Source organism: Malaya genurostris, chromosome 2, assembly GCF_030247185.1.
Source record: "Malaya genurostris strain Urasoe2022 chromosome 2, Malgen_1.1, whole genome shotgun sequence".
Taxonomy (NCBI): Eukaryota; Metazoa; Arthropoda; class Insecta; order Diptera; family Culicidae; genus Malaya; species Malaya genurostris.
The window spans coordinates 245970473-245988473 of NC_080571.1; the positions used below are offsets into that span (position 1 = coordinate 245970473).

The 18001-nt window shown below is 36.2% G+C and overlaps 1 protein-coding gene across 1 annotated transcript in view; it reads right to left on the reverse strand.

Annotated features, from left to right (window-relative positions):
- The window catches only part of LOC131428516 (T-lymphocyte activation antigen CD86-like), a 243205-nt gene extending 225761 nt beyond the window's left edge, over positions 1-17444 (reverse strand). The window contains exon 1 of the mRNA XM_058592509.1: positions 15956-17444. The gene's annotated coding sequence lies outside the window, so the exon portion shown is untranslated. The remainder of the gene's footprint in view (positions 1-15955) is intronic.
- Between the last annotated feature and the right edge of the window lie 557 nt (positions 17445-18001).

Consider the following 18001-nt stretch of genomic DNA (forward strand, 5'->3'; position numbering starts at 1 on the left):
CATGCAGAGCGGATGGATGAAATGTTTGCTTTGTTATCAGATCGATGAATAGTGAACTGCTCGGTTTGCAGTATATGGGTATGCTATATATCTCAAGCCTGTTCTCGTTTCATGCACACCGTGTTCGTTTGGGTTAGTGTTCACAGCATTGCAGTTCACTATTAATTTGGGTTTGCCGGTGCAACGATGGGATTGCAGGTGCTTGTGTACTAACCGAGTATGCTCAGAATTATTATATTTTTAAGCGCCTGTAACTAGGTCATGTACAAATGGATTCATACTATCTATCAACCAAAAGGTTCGAACGTTTTTAGCTCAAACCTGTATAACAAAAGGGTGTATTATTTATAGTAGGAACTTTTGATGAGTTGAATTGAGTGATGAATGTTTACATCTGAGCACATCAATTAGCTTGATGAGTGGATTCCAAAACTAATTTCGGTTTATCGTAATTCTTTAAAAGTTTTACCAGATGGGCACTAAACATTACCATTACCACATCGATTTGACGTGTCCTAGAAGTGATCGTCCTGGAAAGTGATCTTCTAGGTTATTTCAAAGCCCAAGATGGTGGAGTAGTTGGTTCCGATTTGTTAATTTTGTCCCAAATCTTTACATATGGGCATTTCGGAACGGGTTCCACGAGTAGGTCTCGAAAGTTTATGTTTCAAGTCACTATTGAACCCAAGCTGGCTTCATTCTTATCGAGATTGTTGCAAATTCTTACAATATTAGCAGTTTTAGAACGGGCATGTCAAATAGATGTCAAAAAGTAACGCTTTAAGCTATTTTCAAATCCAAGATGGCGTCTTTCTGGATTGTCCGGTAGGATTTGGAAATTTATAGCATTCCAAAATTAAAGATTGACTTTCATTGAATGTTACAAATTTTTTAAATTGCCGCGGCGTGTATTTTGTGTATCATACTTTATAGATAAAGGGTGTAGCAGGGTTGGCATAAAAAAACTGCCCCCAAACAGAAAAAAAATTAATTTAAATTATTTTCATTTTATTTGAATTTTTCGAAAACCTCTTCAGCAAAAAGATTAAATAAAAGGGATATTTCAGGAATTATGGGAAATCTTTCTATTTTTTTTTAGAATTTTTAAAAATGTATTTCATGTGAAAAAATATGTTCCAAATTTTAGGATTTTTTTTAATTGCACTTTCAGTTTTGGTACCACTCTCGATTTTACGCATAAAATAAATCATTTATGAGTACATTACGCTGCATTTTTTCAGATTTTTAAAAAAATGTGGACGGGTATAATATCACACTTTAAAATAATAAATTATTCGGAAAACCATGCGTCTCCATCAATTTGTCATCATTCAGTAATAGCCGTTCAACCGAGAAGGTTGTGTATAGAAGTGTACAGTTTAATAATGCTGGTTGGTTTACACGCGTTAAATACGACAACGGTTGAACTACAGGTAGAGACCTGTTGGCAGCAGCCGTTAAAACGTATAGTCGTGCTGCATAAGAGAGCCCTAGTGCTGGGCCAAGCTTGTGAAGGAAACAACAAGGGGCGTTTCCCAAGCTCTACCCAGGCCACAATATACAGCCACAAGTGCTGAGCAGGAGAGTGCAAAGGCACACAGAAGCAGGAGAGTGCAAAGGCACACCGGTGCGAAGGCACTTCGGTGCATAAGCAAATCGGTGCGGAGCACAAGGAAGAAGGAAACAAGACAACTCGGTCTTTCCACTGCCATACAACACGCAGGTATACACCGGTGACCTGCGCTGGTTACAGCTGGCGAAGACGAAAGCAAATCGGAATTCGAGTGGTGCTGGATGTCAGGTAGCAGTAGCATCACATCGTATTCTATCGCTACAGTGAGCTTCAGCATTTTATCAACGTCCAGATACATCCAACAAGAACATCTAGAGCAACGAGGATCAACACGGCAGTGCAACAGAGATAGACAATAAACGTATTTATGAAAAAAAATCAATTTGTCATAACCCGATGGAGAAGCATGGTATTTAGTTCTAAAATCATATATCACAAGCAACTAAGAAACTGCAGACATTTTTTTCGGATTTACAGACTTTTGCAACCTTGTCTGAAGATATTCGAAATTTTTACTTGGGATCTCTGGTTATAGGTGTACACGTCAATCCGGGTATGACCCTGACATAACCCACCCGTCTTTCTTTGTCGAATCTCGTTTTCTGGTAAAAAAAATATTTTTGTTACTCAAAATTTTCTAACATTAAAACAAAATTAAGTTTTCCAGGTGACCAAATCCCTCATACGATGCAATTCCTAAAGCACCCATTGGACAAATGACGGAATATTTCGTTTGTTATGACTTAATGTTGGATTAGTATAAATTTTATTGGTAACGACTGTAATTTGCATTCGGCTAGTAAGTGCGACTGTGTGAATTTATAAGCTCTATTTACCAGCCAAGCGGATGTGTGTTTCTATGGCTCAGTCGATTAACGGACGTACTTTGCAATCCAATGGTTGTCGGTTCAAGTCGAGGCGGTTGCTATGAGTATTTATTTTTTATTACATGTTCTGGCAAGCAAAATTGCGTGCACTGCGATGCTCTATTTATATGCATATTAAAAGATGTAAACCACAGGGTTTTTTAGAAGTGTGTACTCAAATAAGATACAAAAGAATTTGAAACGGAACTAGTCAAATCCAACGGTATTCAAAAAGAGCCAACATTCTATAGAAGCAAAATTTTGGGGAGGGGAGGGGGGGTTCATAATATAGGGGAAACCGGGGATAAATCCGACACTTTTTAGAAATTGTATAAAACATCCACTAAAACTAGTTTTTTACCCAAGTTATCTCTACAGCATCATCCCAAGCGCGTTTACAAAGAGAATCCATAAATCGAAGTTATATAATATATTTAAGCTGTCCGGTTTAACCACGTGTACGGTCTAACCCCTGTTTCCCTCAATAATTTCTTGAGTTTCGGAGGCGAGGTTTGAATCCCTTAAACCCCCTTGTATACGCACCTGGTTTCAGGATTCAATGCATTAGTCGCAAGTCATGCCATCCATTTGCCGTATGTTCGAGCCCCGAACTAAAAGTGTTCTGAGTGTGCGAAGTCTGTTGAAACAGAGAGTCAAATTCCACCAAGGCTTTTAGTCTTTTAATTTGAATTTTACCTTAAGAATATCTGATCATGTTCTGAAAACATGAGAAATTTATTTTAAAGAAACTTGCTACTCATCTACTGCTCATGGTTATTCATGAAAAAAATATTCTTTAAATTGACATTTCACACTAAAAGCCCTGAATCTCCGGAACCGGAAGTTGTTTCTGAGATTATGTAAAATGGTTGAGCCATCTAGAAAATTTAGTAACATTATTTTCATTTTTATCACCCATATCCCTGTAATCCCGGAAGTACCGGAAATAGTGGTCTTACATACCAAAATAGATCTCACTCACTTTTCTCAGCGATGGTTTGACCGATTTCCACAAACTTAGATTCAAATGAAAGGTCTCTTGGTCCCATTCGAAATTCCTGAATTTCATCCGGATCCGACTTCCGGTTCCGGAATTATAAGGTAAAGTGTGTTCAATATTGTACACCGTCACTTAAACCGGCGGAACAAAAAACGTAAGAAATTTTCTAAACTGGTCTCAAAACCACACAAATCGAAAGTCATTATCAGTAGGACAGGTCTCGTGGTCCCATACGGAATTCCTGAATTTCATCCGGATCCGACTTCCGGTTCCGGAGGTATAGGGTAAAGTTTGTTCAATATTGTACACCGTCACTTAAAAAATTTTCGGATACAACAAACATTTAAATCGTAATTTAGAGTGCGTACTAGAAGAGTTTGTGTGTCATGATAGTTGGTGGCCGTACGAACCGACTTTGGTTTGTGAAAATGTGAATGACTCACGCAATCAAAGCATTGTTTTATTCTGTATGTTATACTAGTTAATGCACAAACAATCTCTTGGTTTGTTTCAAAATCGAAGAGATAAATTTTGAATGGAATACCACAATATTATATGTACATGAAAAAGGCATCATTACACCACTAGGTGGATTAAAACAGGTTTTTATATATTTGAAACACAGATAAAAGGCTGCTGGGGCTGCCAGTTTATTTTGTTATAAATTCTAATTTAAATTTTAAAACTGACATAAATTATGCATCTAGAACTACAACACTCCTGAACATGCCCTTATGTTCGACTGGACGAGTATAAAATGCAAACTTTGATCGAAAATCGTTCAATTCTTCTAGTGCATTAGATGGAACTGTATATCGTGGTGAGATTTTTCCACAAACATCAGTAACAACAAACCTGGTCAAACGCTCAGGTTGCTCTCATTTGGACGCAAATCGCACTCAACTTGATTCGGGAGCAGAATTTTGGATTGATGTCTGTAAATGAATTCTAAAACTGAATTCCAAAATTCGGTTTCAGAACTCAGGTCTCGAATTAAATTGCTACTGAATTTTAAGTCTGTTTAGTTCTTGAACTCAGATCTAGTTTCTGAATTCTATAAATTGTTTTTTTTAGAACTATTCATATATTCCCGAAGGACTATACGAAGTTTTCTTACTATGTAAATCTATCATTCCGGTTGGTTCCAGTTCAATATTTAATCAGTTGCGGGACGTCCACAGAGCCAGTTTCTCTTCAAAGATAATCGATAACGTCATCCTGCTGCTGGACTGGATTGGAGCAAAATATAACGAAAAGTGGACAACGATGGGAAAAATTATGCAAAATTAACCCTTAATCTAATGGCATAAAAATATCATCTAAAGAACTATAAAAATTGTTTCGTTGCTAATCAGAGATAAAAACCATCAGATTAGGTAAATCTAGAATAGTATTAGCTTTGTGCAATTTTCGCAGTGCAAAATTCGCACCAAACAAGTGCGAATAAAGCCAGCATTTGGCTGCTCCATATTCTAGAAAAAAGCTCCGAACAGTATTTTATATCATAGAGAACTCCACAAGTTGGCTTTTCTGAATGCCAGAAATTAACCACGTACAGCATTTTGATAGTTTCTGTCACTGAAATATGCGAATCCGAAACGATTATTATTTTTATTCGTATTCATGTCGTCCAGTTATGCCTGTGACATTACCCACCCGCGCATAAAACTCAATACTAGGTTTTATGAGACTAGAAGAAATTTGATTTGATTTTAGCAGGTTTAGCAGTCTTCAAAAAAAGTGTACTTCACAAAAATCAAATCAAATTTGTAAAGTTTCGATTATGTTATCGTCGAATATCTTTAAAAAATGCGGGATATTATTTTTCTCTAAACCCAACATCACAACTCCATAGAGTTTTCAAAACTAACAAAAACATATAACATTGATTGTTCCAGAATCAATCTCTGACACTCTACAAAGTACACCTTTCCCCTTCACGAAAATAGCATGTCTCACTTGGAGCAATCTAACCTAAAAAATTACTTCATATTTATACATAAAATTAACACTGCAGCAGTTACCATTAAAGAATAACATAAACAACATAAGGCTTCATGATTCGGAAACTCATTGTGTTTTAATTCATGCTCAAAATCAAAATGCAAAAACCCCAGTTTCATTGAATAGGGAAAAAAAAGCTTGACTAGTTTTCAAGTTGATAAATAATTCAACCTTCCTATCCTCCATCTCTTTCTACCCAAACGATATTGACTTATGCAGCTTGTGGGCGGTTATTTAAGAAGTTAAAAAAAAACAAATATTACAGTGTTGTCTACGAGACACGACCGATCATGATGACAATAAAAATGCAATTTTAAAAATCTCCCATCATTAAAATTTGAAAAATAGGAAAATAATTGTGAAACACTATCTAGCATTTTAAAGCAAGCTAATGCCTGGATTTTAGAAAGTTGGAATCTCTAGTTACTAATATATTATCGTCAATTGCGCTCAAGAAATAGTTATAATAATATTCATAACAAAAGTTTTGCCTTTCTCATATAGAAAGGTTATGCAATCACTGTGAAAACCGACTTTCGTCGAGTACGCAAAATGTGTGTGTGTGTGTGTGTGTGTGTGTGTGTGTGTGTGTGTGTGTATGTGTGTATGTAACATGTTTTTTGCACTAACCTTTCTCGGAGATGTCTGAGCCGATTTCACAAACTTAGATTCAAATGTAAGGTTTTGTGGTCCCATAAAAAATCCTGAATTTCATCCGGATCCGACTTTCGTATACAGAAATATAGTGTAAAGTGTGTTAAAAAATTTATACCATCACTGAAAAAGGCGAAAAACCGTAAAAAGTTTCACTATCTTTACGTTTCGTCTTAGACTCGTCAGTGCAGAGCAGCTCAAATTGAACTGCTTACTACGAACTTAAACAGTTCAGTTCAAATTTGATACGTAGGTTGGAAGATGAATATGAATACAGACTTAGACTAAGACGAAACGTAAACAAAATTCAAAACGTTTATGAGCCCTTAGCACAAAACTAGGCTTACTCCTAAATGACCAAACCTGAATCAGCCATTTAGAGTCGAAAATCCGTTTTCTTTCGGCACGTCAGCTTAGACATGGCACTTAGGTGTCAAACAAAAAGTGTTCTGCAAATAGCAGAAATTTAACGTCTGCTTAGCGGTTCAAATTAAACTGCCGAATTTTGCATTAAGCAGTTCAATTTGAACTGCTATGCACTGATGAGTCTAAGACGGAATGTAGACAAAATTCCATTTTAGCTTTTCAATCGATTGTTTTGGTTAATAAACTTGTTAATAAAACCAAATTCATTCTTGTTTTCTTTGTGCTGTCTTTCAGCAGTGATGGTGACAGATAGATAGAGTCAAATTTTCAGATTTTAATCACAAAATTAGCTGCCCATGAGAATCTTGTGTTGGATTGAAATATTGTTGGTTTGTGTCCAGGTTATTCGCCAACTATACACATTCTCTTAAAACAAGAGTTTTATCCAGCAAAGTAAATGCTGAATTTCAACGAATTTAGTAGTATTTTGGAAATTTTGTTGTTAAAATCAGCTAATTCTAAAACAGTAATAGGCGCAGACCTAATTTCGGTGATTTCGTGATAGAACTTATGTAAATGGTTATTTTATTTAGAAAACTACAGAAAATTAAAATTTAACATACTTCAATTATAATCATATAATTTTAAACTGCCACAATTAAGAAAATAATTCCTCCCCGGTTTTCCTTATCATCAATCTACAACTTTTTGATAAGCTGCAAATTATGCCTTAGAAATAAGTAGTACATGACGAACCATTTCCTTATGTGGATGGCAAGCCGGAAATTGCCATCTTGATTTTTAAAGCACCTTAACACATAATTTATCCAATCCTACTTGGCAACCCAGTCGCCATTTTAGATATGAAAATAACTCATAACATTACTTTTCTACATCAATACATACTCGTTTCGAAAATAATAATAATATAGGGTAAGGGCTCCCTATTTCATCTCATTTGTAAGGACGTCGCCTTCAAACCCCGATTTAGCCACTAAAATCACTGTAACTATTTCATATTACTGCTTCATTCGCCTTGCTCCACGTTGAGAATTGATTCACATTTCTTGAAAATTCAACTAATATTTATAAAACAGCTAAAAACAATAATGATGTTTTCACTACACTGCTCCTAATTTCATCTCAATGGATTTTTATCCATCCTATCGTTGATCTTTTATTCATCCTATAAATTTGCAATGGCGACAGCAATCAAAATAAAATATTCCACTATTACACTCTCACCCGCATACGCATGGCTACCAGATAGCTGACTAAACGCTGCCAGCTGGAAAAATATGGCTGGGCAGACATTCTGGTGACCGACTGCCTCACCGCTGCCAGATATACAACTCAAACGATACAATCGTACCCACCAAGATTTTTCCACATTATTATTATTAGTAAAAAATTTACACGTTGAATTATCTAATTAATGGGGCAATGGCTTACGGAGATCTAAAGAACTATCTTTTAACATCATTTTATTAGTAAAAACAGATAGAACAGATATAGACTTTCTATGCAAAGTAATACATATTTTCTATGAAAATATCTGGCATCTCTGTGCACAGCCGATGAAACACACACACACTTCACAGCGTTATGTTGGCGTATAGCGGAATGAAATCAGTGCTACTAGATTTACCACAATGGTTATTTCATTAGTATTTAACACGTTCCTTCTGGTAATATTCGAAGCTGAAACAGTTTTATTGAAATATTAATATCAATAATATAATGAAACTAATGTCACGGATACCAAAAACATACTTTTTGATGATAATTTGAAGAAGATAAACAATTTTTGTTTTGTAACATTATGAGATAATTTGGCAACTTTGCGAAACCAAATGAGATGAAAACAAAGCGCAATCAAGTGAACGAAGTGAAAAACTTTCATCTCATATTTTTGAAGACTTTTATTGCTTGTCGGGTAATTTTTGAAGTTTTTAATCGTTAACTAAACAAGTGGCAAGTGAACATAACTAATTATGAAGGCATCCAGCATTCAATGGTAGTGTAATTGTGCGAAATAGTGTTCATGTTTTGAGACGAATCGATTAGTAGATATTCAGAAACATGACGAACTGTAAATCTTGAGACGAAAATGTGTCCTAAATTGAAAAGTGAGTTTATTTTATATGAAAAAAAACGATCACCGAAGAATTTAAAACCATTTCTTTCAATAGGAAAGTGTGACAATAGCTTTTCAAATCATTTTAAAACATTTCACAGTTTGCTTCCGGTAGGTTGTAAAATATTATTCATGTTCAAAGTTATGAGGTGAAGGGATGAGATGGAAATAGGAGCTCAGATGAAATAGGGAGCCGTTGCCCTAGTAAAATTTGTTTTTAACCTCGGTAGAGTGGAATTTCAAAACATCTATATTTAGAGATTTTAAACAGTATTGACAACAAAAATCATTAACATCATCAAGCTGGTTGACGTGTTCTGATTGACACGTTCAAACATCAGTCAGTTTCTTATAAGTACTTATCATAAATAGCCCATACTTTTCCAATGTTTCATTGTTTTCGCACCCACTGGTTGTTATGTCTCGATTATTATAAGATTAGGTCCTATGCGCCAAACACAGTTTCGCTTTGTTAATTTATCTTTCAATTACTACGAAATTTTCCTGTATTTTTCGATAATTCTTTGAATATTGATTAAAAGATGATAGTTATTATTCTCTGCAAAGTGTTAGAGAGATATATTGCTAAGAGAACCGTAATAATCGAAAGAGAAAGTAGATAAAGAGGATCTGTCATTTGCACTTAGAACCTAATCTAATGCTCATCTAATGCTCATCACCTAGTTTAAAATAACGGCAAATCTGTGTCTACTCTGTTACTCTGAAAATCATCCACTCACTAATCAAACAACTTGCCTCGCTCACAGTCAAGAGTTGACTGGAAAAAAATGGTCGGGTCGTATATTTATAGATTCCCTTTTATGCAATAGCTCGTGCTGTCGCGAGGATGACATCATTATGGCAAGCTTTGATTGGCCTCGTGAAAACATTGATCAAATCCAACCAAATTTTCAATGGTATACTATTGAAATACATCAACGACGTTGCCTCATATGTTTAAGTTGAACGTTTCCGAATCGATTGTTAGTTATATTAGTTATATGAATCCTTCAACAAATGACAAAGTTATAAGCGTTCCAAATTATGACAGAAAAAGGTTACACGGTTATTTTAGAAAAACTTTCCACTCTTGAACCCGTATATAGTGAAGAGTAGTGCATTTTATTTTTAAAAAATCTGAAATTTTCTGAGTTTCATTATACCTACTTCCACTAATTTCTAAAGAATATCAGAGATTGTTCTTATAAAAATGAAGAAGTAATGAGGAAGGACTTTAGATGTACAAGAGACTGCTATAATGGCTGCAAAGTTAAAACCAACGTTAAGGGGAGGGGCAGGGTTTAAATTATGAAAAATATCATAATTTTTACGATTTTTTCAGAATTACAGTTCAACAAAAGGAATTCAAATGTTTTGCATGATAAAAAAGATCATTCAAATAACATTTTGTAATTTTTTCGTGGAAAAATATTGAGAAATAAGTCGGTGAAGAAGTATTTTTGAGGGCGCTTCTTAAAAATCATGATTTGCGGTACCCACTGTATCTCAGCGCAGACTAATCAGAAGTGAACAAATCAAAGCAGTGTAGTTAGAGTAGAAGTTTTTCTAGACCCCAACGTTTCTGTTTGATTTTATTGATTTTTTTTTTGAATTTTTGGTGGTTGCTCAAAGTGAAAACTATGATATTGCACTAAAAAATCTGTGCAGTAGTTTTTGAATGACGATGTACACGGACTTTCAAAACCTGCTTTCGAATAAAACGCGTTTAAAGTTTTTTGTCCATAAAATCAATGGAAACAATTTATTACTCAAGAGAGCCCGTAAGGTCTGACATTTTCAAAAAAATCATACGATACTATTAAGAATATTTGTCAAGTTATTAAGTCAATCGAAGTAGAAATCTTGGGCCTGTGTACCGAGCTCTTACTTCTTCGCAGTATGAGATGAACAAAGATCAATGCCCAAAACTTGCCCCATGAGTTTGGTCCCGATAGGCATGAAAATTTCACAGAATATTCTTGAAATGTTTTACTATAAGAAAATACAAAGAAAAAAATAAAAGATGTTTTGAAAATGTGACTCTACCCGCCCCTTAAATCCTGAAAACATCTCGTAAAAGTACCTACCCCGCTGCTCAGGAAGGTGAAAATTGTAAACGCATATGCACGGCATGCGTAGACACGAAGGTTCGAGCCCTAACTCTAGATGTACTTTTTTTCGAATAAATCATCTTTTCTGTAAGCTTTCATTCATTTGACATCTCAATCTACTTTTCTGCTCAGTAAAGGCATATTTACGACAAACGAACTAAAAATTAATAAATAATTCGAGATAGTGAAGACCACGCAGACTTTGACCGTGAGAAGAGGAGAGAGTTTGTTGAGAGTGACCGTTTTAAGGAAAATCATTTCGTAGAAAGCTGTTTCGCTGAAGCTGTAAGGTCCGGATTTACTATTAATCTTCAAATATCGTTCTCTTGAAAATCTCAACTGTTATTATCGTGTTATCCGTTTCATCCCAACTTTTTATATAATTACTCTTCTTATCCCAGCAAGATAAGAAAATGATTAGTTTTGCTTTCATCTGAAATTGAAAAATGTAGAATCGTAAAGCATCATTCCAATAAATTGCCTGCTCCAAATTTGTGCATGAAAGTTGATGCTAATTCACAAAAAAATCTATCTGTGATGTTGAAGATAGAATAATAACATCGGTATAATTTATTGCATTACCTAACCAACGCTTAAACGAAAGCTTAAAAACATAAATTTCAACTGTCCTAAAAACAGTGCCATAATTTACAGATAACCCTTGGGGACTGCAGACAAATTATGTAGGATATAAAAGAAAGGGCGAGTGTGAGGTGCTATGAGCATGCATAACGAACCGACAATAGTCACGCTTCCGGTTGGCTCATTTTCAATATGAAGGAAAATTAACCTGTCGAATAGGAGCACAAACTCGTTTCACTAATAGTTAATAGTTTTCTAATTATTAGTGCACTTGTGCACGTGCGGAGTGATACATAAACAGATCAACAACTAGGAAATAAGAACAAACAAATTTGTAGCAGTGTGCTGGTATTTCTCTGAATTGGTGGTATAGGAACCAGTAGCCGTTTCTTGACTTGACTTGGAACAGTCAATTGGACCGAAAAACCAACACTTCAATCATTCTATACACTAAGAACCCAAGTAGCAAATGTAACTTATCGAAATTTAAAAATGTTCTACAATTGTTTTAGAAATATTATATATGTTATCTATGTTCAGAAAGATTTTTAAACATATTAAAATTGATTGTGCAATTTAGCATTGTAAAGTTTCACAATACGGCCGACAAAATCACTGCAGAACTACTTTCAGTACGTCTAAATCAACTATGCAGCAGATCACCAACTTGTCCATATTGCACTAACAGTTGTAGAAGTTCTGCAAAAATTTTCACATCGTCAGTAACTACACCAAGTGTGCAACTTATAAAAAAATTCCAAATGAATACTAGATGATAGGAAAATAATGCTGCATATAGGTTTTATGAAAATAATCAGATTGTATCGTAATCCAATTGATAATGTTAATTTTACAGTTTTGGTTGCGCAATATCAATACGCAATGTAAATTTAGTCAAAAATATACCACACCAAATAGTGATAATAGCGACAAAAGACTTTATTTTAATGGTTGATGCTGATGATGATGTTCAGGCACTATTTAGATTAAACCCAATAAAACCCCATTTTAACATGAATTTGATTTATAGAAGTAACAGGAGCGCAGCATTTGGTGTAGCGTTTTAATGCTGCGTTTGAATTGGCGTAGTCAAATCCTGCATTCCTGTTACTTCTGTGTATGACATTCAAGCTAAATAGGGTAATATTAATCAATTCCCTAGTACGCTCTGTGATTGGACATGTTTTTCTTATCGTTATAATTATTATTCAACGCAGCATGTATGTTAATATTATTAGCTGTTTATATTGATGATATTACTCCACCACGACGGTATTACTGAATAAATTTCAAATACACAACGAAACATGGAATTTCGATGCGACCGATGAAATAAACTCACCTAAAGAGCCTAAAATGATTGATATCGGATAATCCATACCGAGAAAATTGAGCCGTAATCAGTTCTGACGTTAACGTCACTTATACCATTACATCACCGGAACTATAAGTGACAGCTAATTGACCTTGAAACCTGTTTAATGAACACAGAGCAGCATTAAAACGAACCAAAATTTGTTTGAATGTTGATTCCGAATCTGACAGTAATACTGATAACGATGAAGACATTTATAAATTCTAAGTAAAATCAAAACTTATCAAAATCATTCGCTGCAGAATTCATTATAATATCTACAATAATTATTTGATATGACAAGATAACACTAATTATTTTTATTTACTGTGAATCAAATACTTAGCTCAACTCAACGATGGAAAACGCCAAAAAAACGGAAACGCGGGGATATTATGTACTCAAGTCCAAAGATGGCAGTTTACGCGATATTACTTTCAAAAATAGCTGTAACATATCTTCTTGAACCAAATTAAAATACAATCAAAATGAAAATAAATAAAAAAAACGGCTTCCACTTTAAATGGCCCACCCTGTATAAGTACAAGTACAAAGATTATACTTAGTGATACACAAACGATCTTTTCGGATTTTTTCAAGAATCAAAGAAAACTGTTTTGAAGAATACCACAGTATTATATATGAGAGTATAATTGATATGAGAAATCCATCACTATACACTAGGTGGATTAAAACAAATTTTGGTCCGAACACTTGCTTACTTGTTCAATGCAATGACATGTACATAACAGATCGGCTGAAAAGTGCGTATCGTTTCTACGAGAGGGCGCCACTAGAATTAAATCCATACCATTTTCAGTTAGTATTAACCTTCAAAAGATACGTGTATAAATTTGACAACTGTCTGATTATTAGTTTGTGAGATATTGCATTTTGAGTGAAGCTACTTTTGTTATTGTGAAAAAAAATAGAAAAAAAGGAATTTCGTGTGTTGATGAAACACTATTCTTTGATGAAAAAAAGTGCCGCCGATACCAAAAAATGGCTTGATGAGTGTTATCCAGACTCTGCACCGGGCGAAGGAACAATTCGTATTCGTGGTTTGCAAAATTTCGTACTGGTCATATGAGCACCGAAGACGATGAACGCAGTGAACGTCCAAAAGAGGCTGTTACCGATGAACACGTGAAAAAAATCCCCAAAATGATTTGTTGATTTTGATAGGGGAAGGTGATCGAGATAGCTGACACCCTAAACATATCAAAGGAACGTGTTGGACATATTATTCACGAATATTTGGATATGAGAAAGTTTTGTGCAAAATGGGTGCCGCGTGAGCTCACAATCGATCTAAAACAACAACGAATTGATGATTCTGAGCAGTGTTTGGAGCAGTTATATCGAAATAAAACCGATTTTTTTCGTCGATATATAACAATGGACGAAACATGGCTCCATCACTTCACTCCGGAGTCCAATCGACAGTCAGCTGAGTGGACTGCACGCGATGAACCGAACCCAAAGCGTGGAAAGACTCAACAATCGGCCGGTAAGGTTATGGCGTCTGTATTTTGGGATTCGCATGGTATAATTTTCATCGACTACCTTGAAAAGGGAAAAACCATCAACAGTGACTATTATATAGCGTTATTAGAGCGTTTGAAGGACGAAATTTCAAAAAAACGGCCTCATTTGAAGAAGAAAAAAGTTTTGTTTCATCAAGACAATGCACCGTGTCACAAGTCGATGAAAATAATTTAAACCATGCTGAAATTGAACGAATTGGGCTTCTAATTGCTCCCTCATCCACCGTATTCTCCAGATTTGGCCCCCAGTGACTTTTTCCTGCTCTCAGACCTCAAGAGAATGCTTGCTGGTAAAAAATTTAGAAGCAATGAAGAGGTAATCGCTGAAACTGAGGCCTATTTTGAGGCAAAGGACAAATCGTACTACAAAAATGGTATCGAAAAGTTGAAAGATCGCTATAATCGCTGTATCGCCTCTGATGGCAATTATGTTGAATAATAAAAACGAATTTTGGCAAAAAATTTTGTTTTTCCTTTAAACAATACGAACTTTTCAGCCGAACTGTTATAACATTTGTAAAGAACTTAAGTTCAACGTACATCAATCGTAGAAGTACAAATGACCGACCGCAAAAGAATGGAAACAGAATATATGCACAGAACATCACCAAACGCTCTCATTTTCAACTGGGGTTTTTATTCTACTGAATACCATGACCATCAACTTTTTGTTCTCATCACGACTGCTGCGAATGATGGGTTGCCAACGAATGGTCTTCTGTAAATGATGGTATGGATTACAGTTTGTACGAAATCTCACTATAATTATATCAATGTTGAAACTGCTTTCTCGTATATCCAATCCCTATTAGTGCAGTTCCATTTCTGTATAAAACCAGTGAGAATGATTTTTTGCCTTACTCTACCGAAAAATATATTTTAAGTGCTATGGCGAGCTATTGAAAATTTTTCCGTTCATTCATAAATAAATGAAAATAGATCGCAAACAAAAAAAAATATTCGGAATTATCAGCAGTTGCAAAAAAAAAGAGACATACGACATTTTCACTGGAACACTGAAATCAACATGCACCACCATATCAGCATCAATCAAATGCAGGCATCATCAAAAAAAAAAAGATTTATTATCCAAGAAATACACGTATTCCGTCGCTTAACGCCAAACTGGAAGACGAGGTGTTATTCGTGATTTTTTTTGGTTCTGGAACGACCCCCATGAGATATAATGACGATGGTACCAACGATCTAGATAACAATGTGTGGTGTAAAAACGTTACGACATGTTTTCATCGTTACATATTTTACACCACCCCTTGTTATCCTTGTTAACACCGCTTCCGGTGTGGGCAAACCCAGCCGAAAAGGATGGAACATGAAACTCATTTCAGACGGGTACTTTTCACATGCCGAAAACCGAATTTATTTATTTTTCCCAGCAGTAAAAAGAAGACCACTCCATTTCACTTGGGCAATGTATTTGATATGGAAATTCAACCGATGGCTGGATACTTTATTTCACGACAAAAGGTGTTGCTACTGATTTTGGGCCCACTGATATAGTAATGTCCACTCGTTACTAATTGCTTTTCATTGGAACAAAAAACAAACAAATCTATCTACGTTTACCTTTTCCCCAATTTAATCACGGTATCCGAACGTGATGAAAATAAACCTAACATATTGAAAACGGTTTCAGTTGAGAAAATCCTTTTGGTTCATATTAAAGAAGGAAATTTAACAGAGTTGAATAATGCATAAATGTAGGAGAAGCTCTAAACAGTCTGACATGGGCTATCGTACCTGTAACGAAATCAGACGGAAGATCCTTCCATGGCGGTAATTTTACTGGTACCGGCGGGAGGTTTTATTTTCAGTCACTATCCTTGCAAATACATGCTGGTTAATCCATGTGGTAGAAAAAAAAAACGCTGGTAATTGGTTCTTCGTGTTGCTTCACACTGTTTTCTGGCCCATCGACTTGATAATCCTTGACTGTTTTGGGAACCCACTACTAGCACTTTCAAACGTAACTGTAATTGGGGTTTGAATTTGATATTTTATATAACGGACACACACAGGTTGCGATAATCTTCTGCATTCTTATTTGCACTCGTTTCCTTCACTGGAACTGTGGTGTGGTTTTCGCTGAATCAACCTCACTAATAATTTATGGCTCGAGCGGAATCGCTCTCAGTCGAATAATCCTTTTAAATAGCTCCGCTCCGCTGATTACACATTGCATATCGCTCGTTTCGTTTACTCCAAGTAACCAGCAACCTTTCAGAACCACACGAGGGATTGAGTTTTCGTGATATTTTACTACCGAAACCCACACAAAACTTTATGTCATGTCACTTTACGAGCCTCACCGTGAAGCTACTTCCTCCTATATTGACGAATCTCTCCTGGGGAGGCTCGTCTTTTATGATAGCCACTACGTGTACAATCTCTTTGATGAAACTGGTCACCTACGTGCAACAAATCCCGCCTTATCCAGTCACTTACTTACTTTTTCTGATATTCTCACGAAAGTGGAACGGTTTACGAGCTGTGCTTATCTATTCCATTTCACTACGTAACATGGAATTCTTCTTTGCAAAATGTGTAACCCTTCCCAGCAGTGGTTTCTCTGATCACTGTTCCCACTCGATACCGGCAAAACCCTTTTATATCCACCAATGCACTTTCACTAATGGCTTCGTTTAAATTATTGAGCTTAACACTATTGAACTTTCTTGAATGTGCCAAGATCTCTGCTTCGTTTGTAACCTTGCGAAGGCCTCTTAATTATGCTTTGATTGCCATTTCAATTAGCCAAATTACGGTGTCAACTAACTTCAACTACCAGCACTCAAATAGACAATCAATCGGAATCATTTGACATACTCAACCATTTCCCACAGTTCCGCTTATCCATATTGTTTGCTACTACTGTACACAGCGTCCCATCGGGAAACTCAAGCGAGCAGGCCTAACTCGAACGCGTCGGAACACCTGGCAACGACGAAAAAAAATCTCGATCGGTCGGCTCTACTACCTTCTAGCACAAAACGTTCCACTTGGGCACGAGTGTTTCCCATCAGCGACACGACAGTACTGAAAATCTGGAAAATTTATTAGCAAATCATCCCATTCAGTAAGAATGCCTCACGTTTTCTCTTGCTCTGGCTTGCTTACTACTGAAGTGAGAAGCATCCCCCGCTCTCGGAAGCAACGAAACCAAACTCCCGCTTCGCTCCCGCAAAAGTATGCCACCGCCGGCAGGAGTCTTTCCCAGTACCGTTCCGATTTGCGATTCCGTTTGGGTCTAGGAGAGGACCCGTTCCTGTGTGTGCGGCCTAGCCCAAGAGGCGAACCGTTTGCCTAGACAACGACCCGATGATGACGCCTTGCTCTGTCAGCTGTCAGTGTAACCGCGAGGGAAATTTCTGTTCAGGAAGGACATGCGCATAGCACCATCACTGTAACGTGTGCTGTGTTAACTTGACGTTTGCTCTTGAACTTCGCATTGAATCGCATGAAAGGATATTTTGGTTGGAAACACCGATTCGGAGGGGAAAACGACTTGGTTGTCCAGTCCGACCGCGCTATCTGGTGGGCAGTAGGTGAACTTTCGGGTGAATCAGAATTTCTGGAGTGGGTAACGGCAATGTGATCAAAAGCAAACGTGAGCGATTCTATATATTTCGATTAGGGTTAAATATTGCATGAAAAACGCATGACCTAAAACCGGTCAATTAGCTTCATCAGTTCACCATTTGGACTCCAGCAGAAGCTAGGGAACCACAGGGCGAACTAATTCTTTTCCGTAAATTCAGATGTTTCCTGAGCTTTCCACTGCTAGAA